This window comes from Limulus polyphemus, unplaced genomic scaffold (assembly GCF_000517525.1).
Source record: "Limulus polyphemus unplaced genomic scaffold, Limulus_polyphemus-2.1.2 Scaffold752, whole genome shotgun sequence".
NCBI lineage: Eukaryota > Metazoa > Arthropoda > Merostomata > Xiphosura > Limulidae > Limulus > Limulus polyphemus.
The window spans coordinates 181,373-206,158 of NW_013666362.1; the positions used below are offsets into that span (position 1 = coordinate 181,373).

General features: G+C 33.7%; 1 long non-coding RNA gene across 5 annotated transcripts in view; it reads left to right on the forward strand.

The window, feature by feature from the left end:
- The window catches only part of LOC111085975, a 115,375-nt gene that overhangs the window by 44,978 nt on the left and 45,611 nt on the right, over positions 1 to 24,786 (forward strand). For all 5 annotated transcript variants that reach the window (XR_002610742.1, XR_002610741.1, XR_002610743.1 and 2 more), the window contains one exon: positions 9,743 to 9,802. This is a non-coding gene — a long non-coding RNA (uncharacterized LOC111085975). The remainder of the gene's footprint in view (positions 1 to 9,742; positions 9,803 to 24,786) is intronic.

The following is a 24,786-nucleotide window of genomic DNA, read 5'->3' on the forward strand; positions in this document are numbered from 1 at the left end:
CAGAGCACAGATAGCCCATCGTGTAGCTTTGTGCTTAATTACAAACAAACATAAAAATATATTTACTCATGAAAATATTTCTAAAAAAAATATTCCATCTTTTCGATAGCTAATTGTCGCTAACAAAAATAACAACTACGAAAGAAAAGGAAAATAGATCTATAGATTTCCGAGTAGAATGTTAAATGAACTTTTAAACCTAAGGAACTATTAAACGAACAGTCCTCCTGTGGGCCAGCGGTACGTTTGTTTTTTAATTTCGCGTAAAGCTACACGAGGGCTATCTGCGCTAGCCGACCCTAATTTAGCAGTGTAAGACTAGAAGGAAGGCATCTAGTCATCACCACCCACCGCCAACTCTTGGGCTACTCTTTTACCAACTAATAGTGGGATTGACCGTCACATTATAACGCCCCCACGGCTGAAAGGGCGAGCATGTTTGGTGTGACGGGGATTCGAACCCGCGACCCTCAGATTGCGAGTCGAGTGCCTTAGCCATGCCGGGCCCCCAGTGGTACGTTTACGGACTTACAACACTAAAATCCAGGGTTTGATTCCCCATGGTGGATAGAGCGCAGATAGCCTACTTGTAGCTTTGTGCTAAAACAAAGTATCAAGGAATAATTTCCAACTCAGTCACGTGGTACACTAGATACATGTTAAATGCAGTAAAGACTTCTGCAAGTTTTATGCAGCATTCGACTTTTTAAACTTTCAAAAAGAGTGTGTTTGTATTGGAGGAAAGCCACATTAAGCGATCTGCTGTGCCTACCGCGGGGAATCGAACCCCAGATATTAGCGTTGTAAGTCTGTAAACTTATCGCTGTCCCACCGGAGGACAATTCCAAAAAAAAAGATAACATTTCTGTCTTCGTAAACTGAAATATCACCCTTCGATAATGCCTTCATTTCTGTAATTCCAAAATACAACTTTTATTAATATATAACTTTAAAATGCCAGTTACATAATTAGTTATATTTGGCGTAAATCCTTTCTAAGTATCTCCATATTTCAATTCCCGAACTTCAACTTAATATATTTGAATTGTAACTATTCAATACCTAGCATCATATCATCAGGAAATTGTATAATGTTACTTTTATACGTAATGCTGGTGATCCCCTGTTTGTATAGTACGTACACAGATGTTACCTCATGTAACACCGGTACTTACATATTGCTGGCCATTAATAGTCAGGATTATTTAGCTGTTTTTCTTAGTTGTTTTCTCATAGCACGTGCTATCTCTTTAACAAATCACTTCTAAATTTTTATAAAACCACCCATATGTTGTTATTCGTTACTCTTGTGGTTGTATTGTTCATTATTACTATTATTTGGTTTAACTTATCTGATCGTAGTTCCATCTAGTGTTAAATTAATAACTTTGTGTGTGTGTCATCGATACCTAGTAGAAAAACAGTGAACTAAAGACAAACAACATTACCTGACTCAAAATATCAGCAAAACTGTCGTAAGAATATTGCGAGTTAATGGCTAAGTGATTTCGTTTAGCATGTGTTGTATTTTTAAGATAAAGCATAGGACTCAAAAGGTACTGATTTATTCAAGTAAAACATATCCTGTAGCTTAAGCAAGTTGTACTGAGTGTATGAGAGTTCAACTTTTAAAATATTAGAGATGAATTTTAAACAAATCAAAAGCAATAAAAGCATTGCTTTAAAGTAGATTTTATGTGAAAATGCCAATCGCAGCCACGTTTAGCGTTTCTGTCTAGAGATAACCTACAAAATATTACCAAGACATAGAAATGAAATTTTTGTTGTTTGTTTTTAAGCACAAACTACACAATTGTATATCTGCATAATGCCCTCTTGGGGTATCGTACTCCGAATGAATCTCTCAAGCTAAAGGAGAGCCATCGGGCAGCATGAAATTGTTGTAAGGGGGAGATAATTAATTAAGCAACGTTCAGGCAACCAGCCACATCATTTGGTAGAAACATTGTCTTTTCCTTCGAATACTTTAACAATTTATTTGTATTTTCAGATTTTATCACGCTGTAGTCTTGCAACTGTCCTTAGACTTTCAAAACGTGCTAAACTGCGCATATTCGCTCAGCCAATATGTGTCATTTCCGCTATGACAGAAAAGGAGCATGCGCGCTTTTTTGTTTAACTATTTATTTTCTAAGATGATACATTACATGTTTAAAATATTTGACCTCGACTCAAAAGCAGAGCTTTCACTCTATACGTGTGCATCATGTGTAGGGAACAGTGAAGAATGTTGGGGGAAGGAGGGGGTAAAGAGCGATGAACAGCATACTAGCAGCTTAAGTTCGAGTTACAGTGCCTCCTTCTTTCCTTTTTTAGCAAGGATATATGTTGTGATAAAAATAGTGCTCTAGCTTTAAAACAGCTGTTAAGTAATTGTATTGACAGAATAGCTGTTAAAGTTGTCTTAGACAGTCTACTATCTTGTAAAGCTGCCTTTATCAGTTTTGAATCTTTGTGTCAGGGATGGATTATCTCTTGCAATGTTATCCTTAAACATTTCACTTCACTCCGAGGTGTTATGTACGGGAAAAAAATATGAGAACTTCGATAGGAAACGCTCCTGACAAGTCATCATTTTTTCGAACTGAACATTTTATTTTTGTATATATATATATATATATATATCGTTAATAAGTTTGAGACGTTGGTCTATCAGTTGTTTCTAACACTTGTATTACTAAATTCTTCTTGAAGGCTGGATATGATTAGATATTTATTTTACTCATACAAGAACTTAAACCATGGATTATCGATCCTATATAGATACATGATAATATTTTTATAGGCTGTAGTTAAAAAAAGTAGAAAGCTGGTAGAACTGTTTAAATATTCGACAGTAATAAAATGAAAATAAATCAAGAATAAAATATTATAAAATATATCTATATACACTTAAATTACTGTTATGTTGTATAGGGCGATATGTTATACATACACCTTGAACATAGCTTATTGGGTTTGGCTGAAAGCAACACCTCGTCGAAACATGGATATTACAGAAAAAAAAAGAAACGGGGAACGGGGGAAAAACGCAAATGACAGCGTGCATATTGTTTTTTTAATGTTTAGTTCTGCACTAAAGACGTTTATACACTGAATAATAATAATCACATGTTTAATAAAAGTACTAGATCAAGAATCAAATAAAGATGATAATCATATTTCAAATAATTCAAAAGTGTGGTAAATCTATATAAAAGAGGAAGTTTGTTTATTTTGTTCGCTATAGGAAACCAAACGGTTCAACTTACAAATTTTAAAATAACTTCATAATAACCAGTTTTTTTACAAGAAATTTAATGGTGCTATTAATTTTGTATTTGGTGTAGTATTTAATGACGAAATTGACAATTAATGATTATTACGCCATTTTTTTTTGGTAATAAACATACAAACATAAGCACGTTTTGCACGTAGAAAGCGTTATGGCAGGAGACACTCAGATGACCTTGCTGTCAATTCAGTATTTCCGAAAAACAGTTTTCTTTAAACAGTGCTAAGTGGTTTCATAAGTGATTTAGTAACTTTGTGAATTGCAAATTGTTGTGTAGTGATACAGGTGATTATGCCACCCAAGAAACGCCCTTTCTATGGAAAGTCTTCTGCCACTAAAAGAATGCAAGCACAAAGAGCAGCTGAAACAGAAGAAGAACACAATCAAAGACTTCAAGCACAAGCTACATGACAGGCTGCTCAAATATAGGAAGAGACTTTGGAACAACGTAAAGCTAGACTTCGCGCTCAAGCTGAAAGGCAGGCTACTCAAAGACAGCAAGAAACTGTTGAACAGCACAAAGCCAGAGTTCAGTCAGAATAATCAAGGCAAGCTGGATATGGACAACAAGAAACTTCTGAACAAAGTCAAACCAGACTTCAAGCACAAAAATTAAGACAAATAACTTACAGAGATCAAGAAACAGAGGAGCAATATGATATACGACTTCAGGCTCAAAGAACAAGACAAGCTCAAACACGATCTAATTTCAAACAAAGCTTTATTTGATTAAATGCTTTTTTATTTCTCGCATCACAGCTTTTGTCTACTTACTGAATAATGTGCTGAAAAAAATACTGATTTATGCATTTCAAATCTAAATTTTCACCGTGCAACGCCAGGTAACTCAGCTAGTAAAATATAAAATGAAGAAGATAATCAGATTAAGTGTCTTTAGTCACAAAAAGAACACATTGAATAATCTCATAGTCTCGATTTCCGGTATTTTTCCCATAACTTTTGGTTCGTTTCGATTACATGTATGCCAAGTTACTCTTCTTTTCGTTTAATTTTCCTCGTTACATAATCCTTGATTTTGATGCTGCCGGATGACACTGAAGTACGACTATGAAAAGAGATGAAAATGGATAAATATTTGATTAGCCGATTGGTAAGAATAGAATCATTAGAGTGAAAATTCCACTGATGATTAGGAGGATTGCACATCACCGGAGAAAAAAGAAAAGACAGAACGGCTGAAAAACAGAGGGAAATATTTCTTCAAGTATCATTACTGATTTTCTAATATTGTTACTACTGGCTACAACCGTATGGACGTGCCTCTTGTCATAGGAGCCAACATCTTGGGTGTGTGACATGCGAGCATATCATGTTTTCAATCTGCTTTAGTGATATAGAAATAAAAAAATATGTTGTTTAGTTTCCGTGTTCCAGAACGTCGATAAAATTACCTTATTCTAATTGCTTCGTTTCTTAGTCCTCTAGAGTAGGTGCTGTCTCTTTTTGTTTGCGAGGATATTGCAAAAATATTTTTAGTATGGGGTTAAAAATGATTGGTATTGTAATATAATTTGCTGGTCGATTATGACGTTGACTGAATGTAACAGCTGACCACTGCTGTGAGGGAAAAAGCCACCAGGCGACTCTCCATTGAATTCTGGAGCACGTTTTTTAAGCCATTTCTACTGGGAGATCGCCAAGTGTCTAGTTTGACGGTTGTCTATTCTCAGAGAGAGAAAGCTGTGAGACTAAGCAAAGACTATTAGAATGGACTATCTTTTCGTGTGCGCAAGAACATTCCCCTTATTTTATGTTATTTGTGGGTTTACCTGTTTGATACTTCTCAAGAAATCGGTTTTTATCTGAAAATACCTCAAGTAGATATGATACATTTTGGTGTTGTTCCATCAGGATGTATTGCAGAATGTCTGAAATGAGAACGTGTATATTAATTCTTGGTTGATCTCTCGAGTTCAAAGAGGTTTAAGAAATGTTTCTTAAAGAAAAATGATACCTTGAGGACGTAGAAGTACTCACGAATGAAACTGAGAGTTTTTGAGTGGGAAAAGACAGCTGTACAAGAGAGATGTCGAGTTTAGGAGAAATCCTCTGCTGAACATAGAATTTTTGCTGATGCTTGCAGCCAATATTTCAGGAGGATTTTCTTGCACCTGGTGCACCAAGCCACTCAAGCAATCTCAGTGGAAGGGAAGCATGGATAAATGATGCTCATCAGAAACATTTGACACGTGGTATATACACATGGAGATTTCTAAAGAACTACCAGGTTGTCACCCGTCAAAACACAGCAATCTCAGCTCGGTTGAGACCATCAGTTAATAGTGGACAGAGGCTGGCCTCTGGTGGATGATTTCCAGCATCAGAGTTGTTTCATGGACAGGTGAGACAACACGCACTTATGGGTGAAGTCTATGATTCTCTATCCTGAGACATCTCTCAGCACAGAAAGGTTCCTCTTCATGTTGACAGTAGCATGTGACACCTGGTTTCATGTAGGGTTGTATGACGAGCCACTGTGAATAGTTCATTATTCTGTAGTCCTAGGCCAGGGTTCAATCATCTATTGGGGTTTTGGAATCTCTGTGAGTGGCTTCCATCTGGAACTAAAGACAATAGTGGCATCCATCAGGGTTGTGAGAGAGAAAAGCTTTGGCCTGTCACACAGGGCCCTGTGAGTGAGGGCAAGCTAACGATGTCTATGATGTTCAAGGAGGCTGCAAGGACATGGATCAATTCCTAAAAAAATTCAGGCAGGTCACTGCCTGGAGTGGACAAAAACAGGAACAATCTTTACGATGTCTGATCCTCAGAATGGATGTTCTGGACCTCGATGATGTCAAAAACCTGTATGAGAAGCAGCAATACGATTGTAAAACTGTCGCAGAGAATTGAGCACTTTATTAGGCTGAGTTCAAAGCTCACAAAAGAATCGTCACCAAGGAACTAATCATATACGTCGACAATCTGCACCAATTACTTAGGAAGCCATACCTGCCAATGGTCCCAACAGCTCAGAAGGACACCTTGATGAATAAATTTATTGGAGGACTACCCAATGAGCTTATGTAACATCACACAGGAGTAAGGGACATCATCACTCTCATGGAAGCTGTGTCTGTAACAACATACTTTGAAGTAGTAACTTCAAATTGACCAACAGAAAGAAAAATGCACGCAGCAATATCTGTAATGGAATTCCTCTGGTGGAAGGTGCAACATAGGTACCTCCATCAAGGTGAGCTAAACCCAATCAGTGGGTAACAACCAACCCCCTCCACAGGACAGAAAAGCAAGATAGCCACACTGGCCTACAGTGGGTGGGCTATGCAAGTCCTCCAACAAGGTACCTGACACAACAAGGTTTGTCGATGGGATATGTGCCACAACAAGGTCTACCCAATGAATACATACTACAGCCATGGCTAATGCTTCCATCTGGACACTGTCCAAGATGGGAAAATTGAAACTTCTCCTTTGCTTGTGAACTTGTAGGACACTAACAAAGGAACTGCCCATAATTTACAGCACAAGAAAAAAGGTAAAGTTATTGGTTCCAGTCAATGGTTTAGTAGTTGCCTGCCAACACATAATATCATTACTTTGTTGAACAGCAATGTAGGCTAGGGCATCGATACTGATAACTGGATCATCAGATCCAGGATGACCAGCAACAAGGCATTAGATTCTGTGGTAAATGCTCAGTAAAACTGACAGAGCCCAAGTTGAGCTTAACCACCAGATTGGGGAATATAGCTGGCAGCTTGCACCAAAGAATTTAGTGGTTCTTCCAGCTCTGTCAGGTCTGGGTGGAGTTCGGTATGTACTAATAAGGGTACAAGGGTAAAATATTGAACTCCTAATAGACACGAGAACCCTCGTTGCGATTTTTCAAATCCTTTGAGCGAAATCATTGCGATGTCCAGTGATTAACAACTTTGTTCTGGCAAATGGCAATAAACTAGATACTAGAGATAGATCTCCAGTTTAGTCTAGGAGGGGTCACTCACAGAACAAAAGCATATGTTTCTGATCTTGGGTCTGGAATAGGCATTCTTGGGATGGATGTACTGGATGGTTTATCAGTCAGTTTTGCCTGTGCAATCAGTGAGCTGATGATCTGAAGGAAAGTCATCCAATGCTGCCCAGACCGTGCCCAGGAACAGTGTATGTAGCAAATGGTATAATGGTACCTCCATGTACACAAGTGGTGTTTCATGGTTAAATCTAGATAAGGTCTAATGCGTCAGTGCTATGTTATACACTTATAAAAGCTACACGTAAAACGGACTGTTTCCTGTCCAAAAAGCAGGCAGCATTAGCTCGAATAGTAATCCACTTAACAAGGGATGAAGTTCTGGTGTTGCTTTGTAATTATGGATAGCCATCTGGATGCTCGAATGGTTAAAGGTATAGTAAGCAAGGTAGAAATGACCAATGCTAGCGGTAATGTTTGGCAATATACATACATAAACAATGACATGGGTGTAGCAACACAAACATGCTATAAACATTACACAGAGTCCTTCATAGATATTTTAGACAAATTGAAATAAATGAAACAATTACTCACAAAGAATGATAATTAATAACAAAAAGATAAGAAGAAAATCAGAAGAAAACAAAAAGGTGTGAAGAAAGAGTTTTTGACCTTGATGCTAAGAAGAGATGAATATGAGGTTAACTGTGATGAATAACCTTAAACGTATTATTGAGAACTGCAGTGTACCTATGATTTTCATCAATACTGACAGAATGTTTGAATTTTGATGTTGTGGCATTTGGCAGGTTTGTGACTTTTTCGTGGAAGAGACAATTGTAACACACAGACTCCCACTATGGGAAGGGAGAGAAAACACAGTTTTAAATAAAACAGTTTCACCTAGTGCTTCTCATAAACATAGTGCAAAGATATTTTAATTCAATCAAGTTGAAATATTAATGAGTGAGTGAAATTTTCAGTAGTTCATGAAATACACAAATGCTGGCTTAGGTATCATAACAAATATATAGGTTTGGTTGTTGTTAAGTGCAAAGCTACACAGTGGGCTATCTGTGCTGTGCCCACCACGGATATCGAAACAACAAATGTATTGACGCGGTGTACCTTAAGTTATATTTGGTTATGATAAGAATATTTTCAATCGTGCATATTGAAATAGTTTTAATAAGCAAACAGTTTTACTGAATATTTTTTTAACATTATTTCATTACAAAACGCAGTTCTGAAGTATAAAAATATTGATTGTGAGTGTAATAAAGGGAGGCGGAAGTAAAAGCTGCACAATGAAACATAGTTCGCACCACAACCGCTATACAATATGTATATGGAAGAAAATACTTATGGAAAGACAAGGAAAGCATTGGCAAACACTAACGATCAAAGCTGAGATAAGTGGAACTTAACCCGAGTCAACTTGACTGTGTAGGTCCCGAAAAATCAGTTCTTTCCTGTTGGACCTTATCTGTGTTTACGTAACAACCAGCTGGTAGACTAGGGGTGAGGCTGGATCTGAGAGTTTGTCATACATGTTCCAGGTGTCCAGATAAACTGGGATCACATATTTTACAGGCAAAGGTGGGCATGAGTACATGTTAAATCTGTAGACATATCGTTTGACCAGTACCTAATGCACTGTTGTAACTTGCCATTATGACCCCTTTAATCTATTCACTTGGCCCATTAGAAGTCAGTCCACCTTTGCATTTGAGCCCAGACTTTTAGTATTCAAGGTCAATTTCCTGCCACAATTGGTCTTCAACTAGCCAATATTCCTGACCTGTCCCACGGTTCCTGTCCTATTCCTGTTGTTCTTGCCTGAAGACTATGATACAATATGGCTTTTTTCTTCAACCTTTGAAGCCTTGCAGCTGCTCCAGGACACAGAGACATGATAGAGTAGGAGAGTGCTGGGTTAATGATTGACATTAGCGAGCCCATGGATGAAGATGCATTACTTTTGTTGCTTACAATGTTAAAAATCCGCGAACTTCTGTGAGCTTCCTCCTTTGTCAGAACTGCTCAGCCTAGATTACCTGCATCCCACTCTTGCACATAAGTTCTCATGATCCGTGGCTGCATTGTCACCTTTTTATGTATCATCATTAAACATATATAAGACAATCCTCACTGTTTCTGCATTGTTTGACATAATTTGAGTAAAAGCCTACAAATATATATATATATATATATTGATGCAAAGACGTGTCAAAAGACGCAAGTACATTTTATTAAACCAGTAATGAATAACATGCACAGGATGATTTATGAAAATTACACAAAGTTGTTTTAATACACTTGAAGATCCAATATTGTGATAACATTACATGTAATTTTGAACTCAACACTATATTATTGATATATGGGGATTTGGGATGCTGTCGTAATATTTGATCTTCATGTGACTTATTTGATGAGCAATCTGAATATATAACCAATTTTTTCTTTCATGTTTTTCTTCTATGAAGTATGCATCGGCAACCAATGCTGAAGACTAGACTTCAGAGGTGAAACAGTTAAGAAGCAAAGTAAGTAGTTTCTGTGACTTTATTGCTGAACTGAGTAATGACTTTATGTTCAGCCATTAACAAGAGAGTTTCTTGTTTAACTTAATTGGTGTGGTTTTTTTGATCAATCAAAAACTAAAGCTTTCATAGTAATTAACTATTAAACATTGTTAACCTCTTGACAGTCGGTCATTATTCATTTGATGCTTCACATTCATGGCAAGAATTGCATGTTGAAGTGAGGAACAAAAACTGTGATTAAGAAAATACACATTCAATGATTACCTTAATTCACATTCAATGATTACCTTAATACACATTCAATGATTATTTTAATACACATTCAATGATTATCTTAATACACATTCAGTGATTAACTTAATACACATTCAGTGATTACCTTAATACACATTCAATGATTATTTTAATACACAGTCAATGATTACTTTAATACACATTCAATGATTACCTTAATACACATTCAATGATTACCTTAATACACATTCAATGATAATCTTAATACACATTCAATGATTAACTTAATACACATTCAATGATTAACTTAATACACATTCAATAATGACCTTAATGCACATTCAATGATTATCTTAATACACATTCAATGATTATCTTAATACACATTCAATGATTATTTTAATACGCATTCAATGATTACTTTAATGCACATTCAATGATGACCTTAATGCACATTCAATGATTATCTTAATACACATTCAATGATTATCTTAAAACACATTCAATGATTATTTTAATACACATTCAATGATTACTTTAATGCACATTCAATGATTACCTTAATACACATTCAATGATTACCTTAATACACATTCAGTGATTAACTTAATACACATTCAATGATTATCTTAATACACATTCAATGATTACTTTAATACACATTCAATGATTACCTTAATACACATTCAATGATTGCCTTAATACACATTCAATGATTACTTTAATACACATTCAATGATTATCTTAATACACATTCAATCATTACCTTAATTTTCTTTGAAATTGTTGAATAAATAGTATTGGTTTGTTAATCTAAAAAAACTGATGAAACTAATACTTTCGACAAGTAGATCTATATTCAAAGGAAATGGGATATTTATTTGTGAATGTATAATTCAGTTGAATTAACCAAAATTAAGGCTCACATTATTAGTTACATGCCTATTCAGGTAACTGGAGATCTTTTATATAAATCCCTGAACACAATGCATTTCTAATATGGAACCACATTTTCTATGTTCTTACCTACTTAAGAGGTGTCAGTTTCAATCAGAAAATCTGGATAAATTAATGCTCAAATAGGTATACATAAATTGTTGACCTATAATATAACTAATATATCAGTGCACTAAAATGACTAAATCATAAAGGCCATTGTGAGAGAACAAATTCTACTTATATTTTGTTATGGTTTTGTTCACCATTCATTTATTAATCCGTTTATCATTTAGCTCAACTATGAGTTTTTAGTTATATTAAAGAGCTAACTCATCTTCTTGACAGAGCACGTTGATTTCGAGTATGAATATATGTGTGTATTATGAAACTGACACAAGCGCCCCTAACGGTGACGTATAGATATTAATGTTGAAGCGATTACATAGATTTATGCTAATAGCTAGTCACAGAAGATATAACTCGTGGTCTAACCACTAAATAAAAGCCCTTCCTTGATCTTAAATGAGTTAGTTCTCGAGATATATTTATAATTATAGCTAATTACTGCTCAATATTGTTATTAATCTTTAGAAGTAATTTAATTTTGGAACATTGTATTTTTTATTGGGAACTAGGTTTTTCTTCTCCTGTTTTTCTTCCTAATCCCTTTATTTATTGAAGTTAATAACATTGAAATTTATGTTGTCTTGTTTATTAACATTTGTACCTAGTCCATGGGTTTACTAACTGTTTTCGTAAGAGATAAAATTTGTATTGTAGTTGTTATAAAGTTGTTTTTGGATTTCTGTTATATTTTAATAAATTATTTTTATTTGACCCTGGTTGTAGTGACATTTAGTTTTAGTCCGTTACACCACTAGCAACTTTTTGTTCTTAGTTAAAATAATGCACACTGTGTCTTCTATCTTGAAACAAACAGTTTCTAATATTGTTGCTTCTTCCTTGAGAACCTCGCATTGTGATTAACCTTTAGTGCAGAGCCGTAACGAAAGCTTCGTGAAAGTGAAGACACAAGTTAGTAGAGCATGGAAACCTTTTTCTAAACTAACATTAAAAATTTGGTTATTAATTATCAATCCTCTGACATGTGTTTTAAAGACCTCTAACTTAATTATCAATCCTCTGACATGTGTTTTAAAGACCTCTAACTTAATTATCAATCCTCTGACATGTGTTTTAAAGACCTCTAACTTAATTATCAATCCTCTGACATGTGTTTTAACGACCTCTAACGGTACATTACAACTTTTTGTTTACAAAGAAGTTAAACTGTAATTTCCTATGTTCTACTTTGACTCCTCTTTTTATATTCGTCTTTTGTAGTATATAGTGTACATTGGAAATATTTTTAACAAGCAGAACTTTCTTTAATGAATTTGAAAAGATATTTATTAATGACTTCATTCACAGTTTAAGGATATTAATGTCATCAGGTTCACCAAAACAATTTTCAGTGATGATAGAATTTTAGAAAGCTGAATAATTTCTATGGCCCCAAAAATATCAGGAAACATATTCAACATTTTTATTTACTTACTTACTAAACTTTATGAGTTTAGCCCTTTAATTTGACTATTCTCAGAATCTAAATTTAGTGTTTAGAAATCCAAAATAAATATATTTTAAAACAATATTTTACTTTCTAGTTCATTAATATAAATAATAAAAACTATATCTGTAATTTTATCTCTATATCTTCTAATGGTGCATTCATATAACATTGAAGACAAGAGTTACTACTTTATTGAAAACACTGAGCTTAATTCCACTGGAAATCTATATTCTCACTGTTAATAAGGTTTTTCACTAGCTGTTATTGGCTAAGAAGCCTTTAGAATGTGTGCAACTTATGACAGAAGTCCTGTAAATACAGGTTTTCAACATTATGAAAGTTTTTGAAGTTCCAAGCTCAGTATAATAATGTACATAAGTTAATAAAAAATATAATTTGTAGTGTGTGATATTCCTTAGTGCTACTGAATGGTTAATATAAAATGTGTTACTCTTTGATTGCAATTTTACTACAGCTATCATAAACATATAATTTAAGGACTATACTAAACTCTAAAATAAAAATAAACCACTCAAAACCAGCTCTTATCATTCAAATATTTCTCAAGCCTCCCTTTAAACTTCTTTAAAGGCAATACATTCCAAAGGCTAACCATTTTGTTTAAAAAAGAAAAAGTTGTCTTAGCTGAAGATGACTCCTAGCCTGCCTAGTCCTACCATTCTCACCATTAAGTGTGAAAAAAGATGATGCATCAACATTATCAATTCAAATCTTAAACACCTCAATCAGATAAAACAGAGGTCTTAGCCTACCCTGTGTTAGTATGCTCATATGACACTCTTTTCATTTTAGGTATCATCCTTCTTTTCTGAACCATTTTCAAAAATTCAATGTCCTTTCTAAGGTAAGGAGCTCAAGACTGAACACAATACTTCAAATGTGGCTTAAACAATAACCTGTAAAATTGAATTCATCATTTGTATGGATACAACCTAAAATTCTATTTGCCCTGCCCCTAGCCACAGTACATTGCTTGGATAGCTTAAGAGATTTTATCAACTACTACGTCAAGATTATTTTCTTCTATAACAAAGGTAAGGTTATTCCCATCAAAATTATACGCATAATTCAAATAGTGATATCCTACATGTATTAACTTGCATTTATTATAATTAAAAGCAATCTTCCATTTGATTGCCCAACTCACCAACTAATCCAAATCCTTTTGTAAAGCAGCAGCGTCCTCCTCACAGCCAGCAACGCCCAAAACGTTACTATTATCAGCAAATTTAAATAATGTATTGACCATTCTTTAATGTGTGTCATTGATATTAATAAAAAAGAACAAAGGTCCAAGCAATGAGCCCTGAGGAATCCCACTTGTGACTCTAATCCAGTTTTAACTGAACTCCATTTATAACGACCCTCTGCTATGCTCCATCCAGCCAGTTTTCTATCAAATGATACAACCTATCCCCCACACCTACAGAAATAACTTTCTTAACAAGCCTTTTATGTGTCACCTTGTCAAATGCTTTCTGAAAATACAGATTCACCGAATCTACCACCTTATCCTCATCTACATAAGCAATAACCTTTTCAATGAATGTCAAAAGATTTGCAAGGCGATATTTTCCCTTAGTGAAACCATATTGACTATTCAATAAAATTTTAAACTTTGTTAATTGATTTGCAAGGCATCTCTTATCAAACTTCCCAACAACTGATGTAAGACTAATAAGCCAATAATTACTTCGACAATTTTTATCATCTCGCTTGAGAAGAATAGTAACATTAGCTATCTTTCAATCCTCTGGTACCTGCCCACTATTCAAGAACTGACAAAAAATAGTAGTAAGTGGCTCACATATCCAATCTTTAACCTCCTTCAAACCCCTTGGGGAAATATTAACTGGCACAGAAGCCTTATCGTTCTTTTAACTTTCCAAACGTTTTTAAATGCTCGACATGTGATCATCTTGTTCGATCTTGTATTTATCTATCTATCAACTGTTCAAGATGAGGAATATTGCTTATATCTTCATTAGTAAAAACTAAAGAAAAAGCAGAATTTAATAAGACAGCCATCTAATAACCATCGGATATGAGCTTTCTTTATCACCCTTCAAAAGTCCTACCGCAATCCTAACATTTTGTTTACTTTTAATATATTTAAATAAATCCGTACTGTTAATTCTTACATTTTCAGACAGTCTTTTTTTCATTCATCCTTTTTGATGTCCTAATTTCCTGTTTGACCAACTTTCTTGATCTTCTAAATCTTCCGTCGTACCAGTCAATTTAAAGCTTTTAAATTTGTGATGCTTTTCTTTAATATTAGTCCTTATACCTTTTGTGAGCCAACCTGGTTTTTTACTTGCAGCCACTTTTTCTTTCTATAACGAAAATGTTTATATTGAATACTTAAACATTTTCTACATTTTGATCAGTGTCTCCAGATAACTCAGTTGCTCAATTCACAACAGATGATTCTTGTTGCATCTCTTTAACATTTGCTTTTTTGAAATTTGTAGCCAAAATATAATTATTCCTTATCTCCATATGCAGGAAAACATTGAACCTAATAGAGCAATGACAACTTGAACGCAGATATTCCCCATTTTCTACCCTCTTAACCATTTCTATATTAGAAGATAGCAATAAATCTAAAATAGGGTTGTTTCTAGTAGGTTCCTTGACCAATGGGTGAAGAAAACCATTTTGAACACTTTCCAAAACCTTTCACTCTCATGGTATGACTCTAACATTTCCCAATCTATATGCCTGTAATTAAACTCACCCATAATTATGACCCCATTAACAGCTTAAATCTTAATATTTCTGTAAAGTTTCTCATTAATTTCACCAGTATCATTTGGTAGTCTCTAACAAATTCCAACTAAAAGCCTTTTCTTTTTATATCCGCTAATAGAAACCCAAATGGATTCAATCTCATTGCTATCATCTTTGATATCCTCAACTTCAGCAGGATGTAACTCACATTTTGCATATACTCTATCCCTATTAAATGACCTATAATATTGTATTTCTAAGAAATTTCTGTCATCAAAATCGTCTACATCTAACCATATTTCAGTTATTCCCATTATATCAAAATCCTCTATTCCTACCAGCGCTTTAAGGTAATCTATTTTATTTCTTATACTTCTAGCATAACAATGGTAACAATTAAGCCTACCCTTGGAACTATTTCTATACTCATTTTCTATGCTAAATCTTTTTCTACATCTATATTTTACATGTAGTTTATCCTGGCCCTCACTGCTATCTAGTCCTTGTTTAAAACTTCCATTACAGCTGAGTTACTATCCCTTGCAAACAAGCTAACCACTAACTACCATATTTAAGTGTAAACCATCCATTCCAAAAACTCCCTTCTCCCATTAAACTGATCTGACAAGTTCAAACGGTCAATCTGCTCATCCTTACATATTAGCCTAAGACTAGCATACAGCACTAATGACCTACTTATAACTCATCCCCACAATTAATTCTAGGGAGTATCCCTGACACAATTAAGTTATGACCATTTTCTTTAAATACCTTTATCAACCCATTGTACTTATCAATTAGTTCCTCTGACCTATCTTTCCCTACATCATTAGCCACTATATATCTTGCTCTGCCAGTTATTTCCTCCACCCGTGCCCTTGGATAGCATAATCTAATTCTTTTCTCCCTACTTACCCCACAGACTATCATATCTACATACCTTGTCAAAGAATCACCTATAAATATAACCTCCTTAAGTATATTATTCACATCCTTCCTGTCCGTTTTCTTTCCCTTCTTTCCAATAGTTCCTCATCTGCACAAGTCAAGGGCTGAAATATGCTACTCAATAGAACATGCTAATTATAATTAAATACACTGCTTTTAGCTCTAATGGTATTGTTTTTAACGTCCTGAAAATCATAGTTAGCTGATGTATCCCTTGCATGTAAAAGCCTAAGTTTATCTTCAAATCTTGCTACAATTTCCTACAGTTTATACTTCTCTTTATCTATTGCCTCTGCTTTAATTAGAATAGCCTCCAACCTGCAAACTCTAGAAACAAATTGCAAATCTTCACTACTATCTTCCTTAAAAGTACATAACAGTCCCGAGTTCCCACCAGTGGTGTAAGCCTAAAAGGCCTATAGTCACTGGGACAATTTTTATCACCTCCTTTGAAAAATGAAGCAGTATTGACCAACTTCCAATTTTCTGGTACCTACTTACTATTCATGGACTTAGAAAAAAATAACAGCAAGTGGCTCACGTATCCAATCCTTTCTCCTTCAAAACCCTTGAATAAATATTATCTGGACCAGAAGCTTTATCATTCTTTAAATTTCCATTTTTGTTTCTTAACAAGCTTGATATTAACGTGGTCATCTTATCCAGTCTTGTTTCCATCTATCAACTGCTCAGGATGAGGAATATTGCTTAAATCTTCATTATTAAAAATTTAAGGAAAAGAAGAATTTAATAATCCAGCCATCTTATAATAATCAGATATTAGTCTTCTTGTATCATCCCTAAAATATTTTTACTCCCATCCTAACATTGTTTTTACCCTTACTGTATTTAAATGATTAATATTTTTACATCGTCAGCCAACTTCTTTTTCATTTAATTTTAGTTTTTATTTCTTAGTTTCATATTTGAACAACTCTCTTGATCTTCTATAATCCTCCGAATTTCCCTTATTGCAGTCAGTTTATACTTCTTAAATTTATAATGCCTTTTTATAATTTTATTCTTTATACCTTTTGTGAGCCAACTTGTTTTTTTTATTTGCAGCCACCCTATTTTTTCTACAAGGAACATGTCTATTTTGAATATTTAGGAATTTACTATCCGCGACCCGCAAAACATTTGCAGTAGTTTTCAGTCCCTCCAATTGAATTTTCTTTATTCTATCATTTTAGGCCCGGCATAGCCAGGTGGTTAAAGCGCTCGACTCGCAATCTGAGGGTCGCGGGTTCGAATCCCCGTCACACCAAACATGCTCGCCCTTCCAGCCGTGGGGGCGTTATAATGTGACGCTCAAAAGAGTAGCCCAAGAGTTGGCGGTGGGTGGTGATGACTGGCTGCCTTCCCTCTAGTCTTACACTGCTAAATTAGGGACGGCTAGCGCAGACAGCCCTCGAGTAGCTTTGCGCGAAATTCAGAAAACAAACAAACAAACAAACAATCTATCATTTCCACGCACGCCATTTAAGCTACGCTTTCTTGCAGGTATTATGTGTTAAATCCTGGTCTATTTGAAAAATTTTAAGCGATCAGACAAACAAACTCATGTAGACGTAACTTTACTTAATAAAGCTACACGTAAAGTAAACTAAACCCAAGCTAAATTATTGCAAAGTAAAGTAATGTAACGTTGTAATGAAGGCAAACTTCGCTGAATATATAGAAACGTCTGAATGCATGCTCACAAAGGGATATGAATATTTTTTAACGAACTGTGCATGCGTATTTTAGACCTAAATAAGTCGAGAAAGCCCATATATGTTGTATTTTGTGCAATAATAATTTTTTACAACATTACGGGTGAGTTAAGTGTTGATGATAACTACATTGTTCCATCATGTACTATACTAAACAAAAAACAGGCAAGGTGATTCTGAATTGAAAAGCCTTATGCAATTTAGACTCCTTGCACAAATGCCTTTCTAAAGATATGAGATTTGTAGCGTTTAATCGAGAAATGTACGATAAAAGTTCTGAACAGACAAACGTAAGCATATTATTTATATAGAGTTTCCACTTTTGATCAGCATCTCCAATTAATTTAACTGCCCAATTCCCAGCAGATAATTCTTGTCTCTCTCCTTCAAAATTTTTGTTTTTCGACATTTTTAACAAAAATCTTATTGTTTCTATCTCCATATGCAGTAAAACATTAAACCTAATTGAGCAATGATCACTTGCACCAATATGTTCCCAAGTCTCGCTCCTATCAACCATTTCTTTATTAGAAATGAACAATAAGCCCAAAATAGGATTTTCCCTAACAGGTTCCCTGACCAATTAGTGAACAAAACCACCCTGAACATGTTTTGAAAAGCTTGTCTTCCATGTGATTAAGATTTAAAATTTCCAAATGTATATGCCTAAAATTAAAATATCCCATAATTATAACTTCATTAGCAGTAGAATTATTTATCTTACTAGAGAGTTTCTCCTTAATTTCATCAATTTCAGCCAACAGTCTGTAACAAATTATAACTAAAAGCCTTCTCCTCTTATGTCAACTAACAGAAACCCAAACAGATTCAACCTCATTGCTAATAGTTTAAATATTTTCACCTTCAACAGGATGTAAATCACAGTTTACGTATATGAAGTTACTTCTCCCGTCTTTTTAGTACCCTATCCATATTAAACAACATATAATCCTGTAATTCAAAATTGTCTACATTTAACCAGGTTTAAGTTTATACATATATTCTGAATATATAAGGGACCCCTTTTATTAAGATACTGATTTTCTGGAGGTCTGTTTTCTATTTGTTATGATTGTTTCCTGTTGGCTACTTACAACTGGGAAGTTTGTAACCCTATATACAGTTTGTGAAAAAAGTCCTGAATATAAAGATTTTCACCAGCGTTGAGAATGGTGTTGTATGTATAAATAGTATGAGCATTGTTTGATTTTTTTTCTTGGTCAGACAACGTGAATCAGTAACGCTAACTTGATGCAGACTGCTGGTACTTGACAATTTAGAATAAAGGTTCCCAACCATCAGTCCACAAGGAGATTTCAGCCAGTCCACAAGACAGCTAAGTTAAATATATTATTTTACGATGTAATGTAAAAGTACTTTAAAAAGTTAATATTGTATGAAATCAATCCATCAAATTTTGGGATCAGAACTAGCTGGCTCTCAGTTGGAAAATGGTTGGGAACTACTGAAGTAAAGTAAGAAAAGACGAAATCATTCCATTATCCTCACTCATGCTACTAGTTATCACTAAGTTCAGTAGGTGTACCCTGCCTGTCTTGGAATGATTTATTTGTTGCTTTTGTGGTATACATCCTTTAAAAGATTAGCTTATTCATTCAGCTGGTGTTTCTCTTGAATTCTTTCACAATCACAGGGCATGCAGAGCAAGGGCTGAATAAATATTTTATCATATGCTAAACATGGTTCCTGTACTGAACGGAACTGTGTTTGTGCTTAGTTTTAACCATTTTACCATCTTGGTGGTAAGTAATATCTTTCAAATGATCGCTTGTGTTTTTATACATGGCTTTATTTTGTTATGTCAGGAACAAAGTGTCAGTACAAACTTTTTCATTTTGCTGTCCATACAGGATAGCAATCAATGTCTAAAACTCACTGTTTCATTGACAGTCGCATTGACTTTTAACTTTTGCTATCCAGTAAAACGGTATTTCTTCTTTGTTTATATTATTGTCTGCTTGTAAGAGACTTACATGAGGGTATCTTTTAAGAATACAGTGTGCCGTTTTCATTCCATTATTATTGGAAAGAAATTTAATTCTGAAATGGGTGTAGAAATGGACTATAAAGGTTTAAGAACTTTGAGCTATAAAGGGATTTAGATTTGTTTTCTATGAAGCTAAGAAGAACTAGAAATAACTTGATTAAGATGTTTAAAATCGTTAGGGGGCTTTTAAAAAATGGGATCAGCTCGACTCCTGATGCCCTATGCTTAGGTGTTTGGATAAATTGACTATTGAGTGTCAAAATGATAAGGTTGGATTCAACAACTTAAGTATCAGGGGTAGTAAATAAAAAGTTTTGAAATTAAGATCTCCCGTAGACTAGAATGTAATAAAATTATGTAACAGTTTACTCTGTATTGGTGTTTTGTATTAATTTAAGTTTATTTAAACATTTCTGGTACACTTAGATGGTTGTCAATCGCTATATTTATCACTTTTGAAAAGTAGAACTTATTTCGTCATTAAAATTATAATTCAGACATTGTAAGAAAGTACTTTCCATTTTCATAGATGAAGAAGGAAGATCTATATCCAAAATCACTTGAATAATCAAATTTATAAAATTGCAATTTATATATATTATACATTATTCTAATTCTCACGAAAATCATAATTCACTGTTGAAAAGAAGGTACAAAGAAGCAGAAAAATCCTTCTAAAAATACAATTTATTTCACATTATGATATATGTACAGCATGGAATATTGCAATTTTAAAAATTTAATTATATTCATCATTATCATCTACTTATTACACAACATAATTAATTTAGATTAATAAGAATTTTATTGTTTTGATGTGTACTTGGTTTAATGAATCTGTTTCTAACTACAGTTGTAAAGAAGAAAACAATCTTATTTTTATACAAATTTGCAGTGTTGATAACAGTTGACCTTTCTTGTACGTTGTACTTCACTGTTTCAGTTACTTCTTTTAAATATCTGCTAAAAAGGAAGATGTGGAAGTAAAACTTACAATAAAAAATTACATTGTGGAAGAATAATTACCGTTTGCAAGTTTTAGTAAATGTCCTATCCACAATGGTTGGCTTTATTAGAAATCAATACCTCAGTTGTTTGTAGTGTATAGTTGATAGTGGAATTGTCTCTATAACGTCCTAATAACTACTCTTTATAATAAAAAACATTCTTTCAGAAAGTACGATTTTAAATAAGATTAAGAATTTTTAAAAAATGTTATTTTTGTTTCCAACACCAAAGTTTCAACTACAGATTATAAATACTATAGTCTATATAGTTTTTATTGGTTAGATTAGGGGTTGTCATTTTATTTAGACTTAATTAAAGTAATGTAAATTTAAATAGTTCTTATATTCAAACTCTTAGATTAGACCTAGGTATCCAAATTGAATGTGAAATTAGTGGAAATGGAAGTTCTTAGGGAATTAAAGAGTCTGCAGGTGAAAGTTACCTGTAAAATAATACTCTAACAGTTATATTTCCATGAATTTCAGTAATTGAAATTATATATTTATAAAAATATTTGTTAACATATTTATCATACTTTACACACACTAAGGGACGAGACTTAAATATCTACATTTGTGATAGTTTTAAGGCTATACTCATTGAATATTTAGTTCTAAAAACAGAAATTATAAAACATGATGAATATATTATATAATTAAGTGGTAGTCAGGATGTGAAACTAGACATATAGAACAAATAGTGTTTAAACTTGAAACTACTTTCAATGCTGAAAACTTCTCTCCATTAGGAAGTGGTTACATAACTAAAGTGACAAGAATACAAATACTTAAAGAATTAATTGTTTATGGTTAATAACCCTTTTCAGCCTTTTTGACTTCAGGATCACAAGAGAGAAACTAATGGCAGCTACAGGTGTTACTTATAAAGTTCAAGACAGACTTTTCTTCTCACAGAAACTTTTTCATGTTGTTTTCTTAACATAAAATCGCAAACATTATCTGGTAAAGATTTGTTTGTACTATTCCCCTCTTGGATTATTTTCAAAGCATTGTACTTTAGAAACCTGAAAACAATGTAATTTACCAATACTGACAAAACAGTGAAATAAATACCAGCTGCGTTTTTAACACAAAATAATGTTCCAAAAGAAACATTGTTTAATAAACTAGCAGAAATGTTGCTCTACAAGAGGCTGTATGTGCCCTACGAGCAAGTGTTTGTGCTAGTAGTTAGTAATCATAATATCTATACTCATTGTAAACATTTTTAAAAAGTGAGCATTTTCTAAAAAATATTTTTATGGGGAGTACTGCACGGGAAAATTGTTCGGATTGTGCTCTTTAGTCATACGCAACTTATTACACCAAAATGATTCAATGTACAGAGCTCAAAATGTTCATAAATTTTAGTGATATAAACTGTAATGTTTTATATATTAAAAGTTCTACCCTTTATTGAAACATAATAGTTTATATAAAGATAAAGATATAATCAAACCCTCATGTGCAGTCCTAGTGAAAGTCGTGTTATTGTTGTGAGGAGAGTATTTTAAATTAAAATCGTGTTCTGTTATATAAATTTATAAAGAAATACTTGTTGTACATACCATAGTTATTTTTCTAATTGTCTGAATCTTAAATACCCAAAGCGTGAATTTTTTTATTATGATTTTTGTTTGTGGAGCCATTCAATAGATGACGCCACATTCCATAAGCCTCAATCACCACTTCTGACATCAGATCTTGTTGTATTTCAGCACAACAAACGACACTATAGTATTTATTATTTCGGTCACGTACATAGATATATAGACGGCCATGCCGTTGCTCCATTATAGTCAAAGATTTGTGCTACTACCAGTATTACCTCTATCCCAAGAAGTAAATACGCTTTAAGTGCTTTGTATCTTATGGTGTTAGTACCTGTATGTATTCACAGTTGTAGAATTTGTTCAGTAATATTTGAATTCATAACATATCCCAAGATCTGTGTATAATTAACCAGATTAAACTATTGCTATGTAGTAATTGTTGGAGAGTGTTTAGAACTAGCTCAAATAGAGGTATACGTTCTTCCAGAAAAATCACAGATTTTCCCCATACCTCCTTAATCAAGGTTTCTAAAATTCTTCTGTAATTTTTCACTGTTCTGACTGGTTTACAATGACTCTAGCTAGATATGTATAGCAGTGCCTCTTAATTGAAAAGAACCCAAAATCTAACATACAGTTTCTTTTTCCTTATTTTGTTGTTTCCTTGCCTTCCTCTCTTTCTTCTCCTTTTTCTTTCCCAATTTTTGCCTTTTGTCTTTTTTTATCATTTTTCTTGGTCCCAAATATATATTTATATCGGCACTTGTGTATTTATAGGAAACATTTTTCTGTTCTTATGCCATCATACCAAGAATCATGTCACACAGAAACACAAAAAGTGTCTGCATTTTAAACTTATATTCACAAAATTTTGAGGATATGTACAAAACAAGATGATTTAAAAATTAGTTGTTACTGATAAAATATATAGTAGTTGAAAGTATTGTAGATAGAGCAGTTAATAAATCCACTAATGTGGCATTAATAGATCAAGGTATCACCAAGTTATGATAAATTTAAAAAGGAATGTTTAGTGTTACCATATATTCCAGGTTTAACTACTGGTTTATTTTTAAAAAAAATTTAAAACAACAAATGTTTTGCTCTATATTTAATCCGATAAATAAGATAAAACAAATTTTAGGCAATAGTAAAGATGATGTACAATTAATGGATAAATATGGAATTTATAAAATTGAACGTGAAAGTTTGTTTGTTTGGAATTATGCACAAAGCTACACAATGGGCTATCTGTGCTCTGCCCACCACGAGTATCGAAACCCGGTTTTTAGCGTTGTAAGTCCGCATACATACAGCTGTGCCACTGGGGGGCAATGTGGAAGCATCTACATTGGACAAACAAAACGTAATTTAAAATATCGTATAGCCGAAAATAAGAGATATATAAAAAATGAAAAACGGAACATTCGGCTATAGCAGAACATTTAAGTAAAACACAACATAACATATTATGGGAAAAAACAATTGTATTAGCTCAACCTAAAGCAACTAATAATCGCTGGAAATAATGAAAATTAAAAATAATTATAAATTATTAAATAGAAATAAAGGTCCGGCGAATATCTGTCTAAGAATGTGGCGAGACCTGTTCTGATATTTATGCACAAATTAAAAATGACAGACAGGTCACGTGATATTTAAGAAATTATAATATGTGAAATTTATCTCTTACAACTTCACTCCTGAAGATGACGTGTGACGCGTCGAAACATGTAGTCATTATTTTGAAATGATTTTAATTGTGTATTGATTTTAACGTTGTATATTTATTATTTTAGGCCCTATTAATGTGCGATATCCCCAAGTTGACGTTTGTATATGCCGCGCCTACCTGGATATCTATGAAAAAAAATTGGTTTCAATACCTGCAGTTGAAACAGCACTGATAACTCATTGTGTAGCTTTGTGTTTTATAACACACAAACAAACACTTGACAAGTTTAGCTCGTTTGCAAATTTTAAGCCTTTGGTACGTTTCGAAATATGATATCATCCCCTCCCCTAAAATAACCGTGACCTCTGTTGAAATATTATATCACCCCTCCCCTAAAATAACCGTGACCTCTGTTGAAATATGATATCACCCCTCCCCTAAAATAACCGTGACCTCTGTTGAAATATGATATCACCCCTCCCCTAAAATAACCGTGACCTCTGTTGAAATATGATATCACCCCCTCCCCTAAAATAACCGTGACCTCTGTTGAAATATGATATCACCCCCTCCCCTAA